This window comes from Mauremys reevesii, linkage group 18 (genome assembly GCF_016161935.1).
Source record: "Mauremys reevesii isolate NIE-2019 linkage group 18, ASM1616193v1, whole genome shotgun sequence".
Classification (NCBI taxonomy): domain Eukaryota; kingdom Metazoa; phylum Chordata; order Testudines; family Geoemydidae; genus Mauremys; species Mauremys reevesii.
The window spans coordinates 16653526-16658215 of NC_052640.1; the positions used below are offsets into that span (position 1 = coordinate 16653526).

The 4690-nt window shown below is 45.8% G+C and overlaps 1 long non-coding RNA gene across 1 annotated transcript; it reads left to right on the forward strand.

Annotated features, from left to right (window-relative positions):
• The first annotated feature begins 1085 nt into the window (after positions 1-1085).
• On the forward strand, positions 1086-2885 carry LOC120385945. Its single transcript, XR_005589446.1, has 3 exons — positions 1086-1203; positions 1927-2047; positions 2456-2885. It is a non-coding gene; the product is annotated as an uncharacterized LOC120385945 (long non-coding RNA).
• The last annotated feature ends 1805 nt before the right edge of the window (positions 2886-4690 follow it).

Here is a 4690-nt window from a genome sequence, read left to right on the forward strand (position 1 = left end):
TCATTGTCCAGGGCAATGGATAAGAATCTGCCATCTCAGTGTGAAGGCTGTGCCAGCTCTTCTGAGCCTCTGGCCACAAACACACTTGGTAGCATTTTTTAAACAGAAGCATGCATGATGTGATCCTTCTACAGCCTCCAACAACTGTTTGTCTCTTGTAACATTTTTGTGGTATAGGTAGCTATGAAACTGTCAGGTCTTTTGTGTACCACACCTTTAAATGTTTAAGAACTCTTGCATGTGCAGAGTTTAACAGCCATCTTCTTGAGTCACGGTAGCCTGTATGAGAAGAGATACACCCACTGATCTCCCTGGGAGACTTTAGCTCTTGCATTTAATCTACAATAAAAACCCTTTTGTACTGAAAGTGTAGTTTTCATTTTCTTTTAAGTGCCTGTCAGGCTGCAGGTAGAAAAGGAGGCAAACGTGTTTTGAAGAGGAATAAAAGGGCAAGAACAAAATTATCGGTTAAACATCTGGAAGTGTCCCCCAAAGTAACACTGTTTTCACTCTGTGAAATTCTCATGGTGAAACTAAACCAGAGGATGCTCGGGAAAAGGCCTGCTGTATAAAGTTTCACTTAGCTCCAGGTCATTTGGTGACTATTCACGTATCTCCCAGAAACGGCCATTCATTTCACCGGCCTTTGAGATACTGAAAATACTTTTGCCTTTGTTTTTCCCTACAGAACTGGCAAATGGGCAGAATTCACCAGTCAGTAGATACCCACACACATTGCACAGCTGAACTGTTTTGTATATACGACAGCTACTTTAAAGAAAAGCTAGTCCTAATCTAAGTGTGTGTATGTATACAAACAAGGACTTTGTAGGCATCCAAAGCACACTTTTAAAAGTTTCCCTACTAAATACACTAACAGACACATACATACTCATTACAGCACAGCCTCCTTGCTCTAGCTCCTACTAACTTACAGAGCTGCTGCTGCTGTTGTGACCTTTTATAGCTGACCCAGCTATCCCAGAATGCTCTGCTGTTCCCTGCCCCAATTGCTTACTCATGCTTAGCCACACCCAGTCTGCAGATAAATCAGCTAACAGGAAGCTGAGCCTCCCCTACACATTCATTCATCCAGGGAAGAAAAGTCAGAGAGAGAAAATGCTAAAGAAAAGCTCCTCTAGGCCCCTGTGGGAGGCTGAATTGTAGTATGTTTGCTTCCAGCTCCTCACACCCAGTGTTTTGGTGAGTTATCTTGGATCTGGGTAGCCCTAACTATGTGAGTGTTTGAACCCCAGATCCAAATCTGAATTTCACAAATGACCCCAATGTTTACAAGTGAGACAAGGTGGGGGAGGTAATATCTTGTTTTGGACCAAATGCTGTCAGTGAAAGAGACAAGCTTTCAAACCAATGTTTATAAAAGGCTAAACCAAAATCTCAGCTGCAATTATAGGGGTGTTGGGAATCTGGATTTGAGTCAGAGAGAGAGAGGTGTAGCTGTAGTGTCAGTGTCTTGGGAAAACTGACCTTCCCTCTTCATTTTTTTCTTTAAAGTCACACAGGTACAAATTGGTTTGCTCCCTTTTAAAATCCCTTTCACCCTGAACTTGCCTGCAATCCATTGGCCTGCAAGCTCAGCACAACAGTGGTTCAGCAGCTGTTCTCCTTTGTAACACCGCTTAAGTGTGTGACTCACACAAAAGAAAAAAGAACCGGAGTACTTGTGGAACCTTAGAGACTAACAAATTTTATTTGAGCATAAGCTTTCATGGGCTACAGCTTATGCTTGAAAACTTATGCTCAAATAAATTTGTTAGTCTCTAAGGTGCCACGAGTACTCCTGTTCTGTTCTTTTTGCAGATACAGATGAACACGGCTGCTACTCTGAAACAAAAGAAAAAGCACAGCAGGATTCAATCCTGCAAAGTACTGAGTAATATTGAACATCCTCACTTCTCATTACAGCCCTCTGGGTGCTGAGGAAGCACTGCTCCCCTTGAAGCTACTCCCAATACATTGCAGAACCAGGCTATGCAGAGAGTAACCCACTTATTACTGTTGTTTGATCACTGGCACTCAAAAAATGGTAAGACCCTTATATGGCTAGTGGCCATTCACAGTTGCACTAGATAAGAGGTAATGCATTATCAGGGATAGACATAAACCCTTGTACTACAGGGCATTACTTAACTTGCTAATGGAGGTGAGAAAAAACTTCCCCTAGCAGCAGATTATTTCACAGTGGTCATGATGGGGGTTTCCTGCACCTTCCTCTGAAGCATGTAACTGTGGCCATTGGCAGAGAAAGGATACTGGATTAGATCAGAGGATGGGCAGTCCTGCAGTTTAGGTGCTAATCTAGCACTTGAGACCCAGGTTCAAATCCCTCCTCTGCCACAGATTTCCTGTATGACCCAGGGCAAGTCACTTAATTGCTCTGTTCATCTGTTCCCAGTCTGTGAAATGGGGATAACAGCCCTGCCTTACCACACAGGAAAGGGGTGAGGATAATTAAAGACTGCAAGGTTCCAGATACTTCAATAATAGAACCACTAGTCTGCTGCAACATGGCGGTCCCTGTGTGTCCAGCGCTATACAGGACGTGAAATGAGAAAATCCTTTTACAACCTAAAAAAACAGTGAGCAGAAAGGAGGCAATGGAAACCCAGAGGAAGACATAACCTGCTCTCATAACAGGACTTCTGCTGAAATCTGCCTTGGGGGTTGGATGCCCAATGGCCTCTAAATTTCCATGGCAGATTTGAAAATCTCAGCCCCAGGCACAAAACGTTTCATTACGGCTTCAGCTCTCTCGGAGCACAACAGCATCTGATCAAGGGTTGGTGAGGGAATGGAAACGGGATCACCTTCGTATCAGTGCTGGAAAACGAGGGGCTAGGCTGTGGGCCTGAGAATCATGGACAGATTGGGGACCATGGGGGGTGTTGCCCCCCAAACTGTATATGTTGATAGTGGGGGGGCACAATTTAAAGGTTCAGCTGCCCCTGGATATGCCCCCCTCTTACTTAGAGGCAACACGATATTGCTGGTAGTGGGGGGGGAATTTAAAGGTTATGGGGGGCACATGACCACCCCACACATCACCTCTGAATCTACAGAGGTTTTCAAACTGTGGGGCCCACCTTCCTAGGTGGGCATCAAGGAACATTTAGGGGGGCAATGCCAGACAGCTCAGGCCAGCCCTGCCCAGCTGGGCTCAGGGAGGGAGGGAACACCACATCTGCCCACTGACTCATTCATTATGTACACTCTAATTTAAGGACCACTAAAAATCAGTAAATCCAGATGTTAGACCTACACCAATTATTAGTAGTATTAAGCACCCCCCACTGCCTCCCCAAATATAGACGTCAGACTACACCTGTGCTGAGAATCAGGCGATTCAATCTGCTACATGGGAGGGAAAAGCCTGTTGTCATCTAGTGCCAGCATAAGGTGGAATGGGGAAAGATGAGGTTAGTTGGAGCACTAAAGCACAATGCAGCAAAATGGTGCCTATCAGTCCGAACTGTGTCACTGATTAGAGGTGGGAAGTTGTCATTAAATAAATCACGTGAACAAAGAGGAGGAAATTCTGTCATTGGTGGGGCAGGGCATTGCAGCAAATAAAGCTCAGAGTGGCACCCAAAGATGTGGCCCATCTTGACGTCCAGATGTTCTGAGAGACACCAAACCAGTGCATGCCACGCACGGGGCTGCTCGTTGTCACCAGACAGACACGGCAGGAGGAAAGGATGAGTGCACTGTTTTTCCTTATTTATTCCTTAGCAACCAAAAGCCCCCCTGTATTTTCCCAACTTTGGGGCTTACGCGCTGGATCCCCATGCGGTGGCATTCTACCACCATGAATGGTGAAGGAATCTGAATCGTCACAAATGGCTGGATCTCATTTCTGTTACTAGAGAACGATAAGCTAATGCACCCTGGGGACTTTACTTGGCTCCACAAGAAAGGATCATGGGTAATGGGGTTAGGAAAGGGAAGCCTGAGGCACAAAGGGGTACAGTTTCCCCTTGATGCATGTGCTTTGCTGGGGTACATGCAGACATTCACTTAGACTTGGGGCTGGTCTACACTGGGAAATATCTGAGTGACATAGCTCTGCTGACCTGAGCCCTGGTGTAGACTGTGCAAGGTTGATAGACGTATTCTTCCATCAACCTAGCTACCGCCCCTCAGGAAGGTGGATTAACTACAGTAACAGGAGAGCTCTTCCCAGTGGTGTAGATAGTGTTTATGCTGAAGTGCTACAGGGTCACAGCTGCAGCACGGATGTCGTAGTGTTTTAAGTGTAGGCATACCATTGATGTGTTCACTAGGGGAAAGGTGTGTTCTTAACTCCAGTTAGCGAGCTCAGGGTCAATCCCAGTGAAGACGGAGACATGTGTAGTTTTTGCATGAGTTAGCAGGCTGAGTTAAAGGCGAGGCATCCCCATAGTCCTTACATTGACCCGCCAACTTGTGTGGAAACTACAACCTGCCTTGTCTTCACTAGGCTTCTACCCTGTGTTAGTTAAGTGGAGTTAAGACACCCCTTCTATCCTGTGGAAAACAAGGCCTAAGAGGAGTCAGACCCCTGGATTTAACATGTGGGTCCCAATGCACCCCCAAACCTCAAGTGACTCAGCTGAGACCACATGATTTCAGTTAGTTTCCAACCAAAACTTGGCCCATGTCCACTCCAAGTTCTACCCAGCCAGATTGCTCA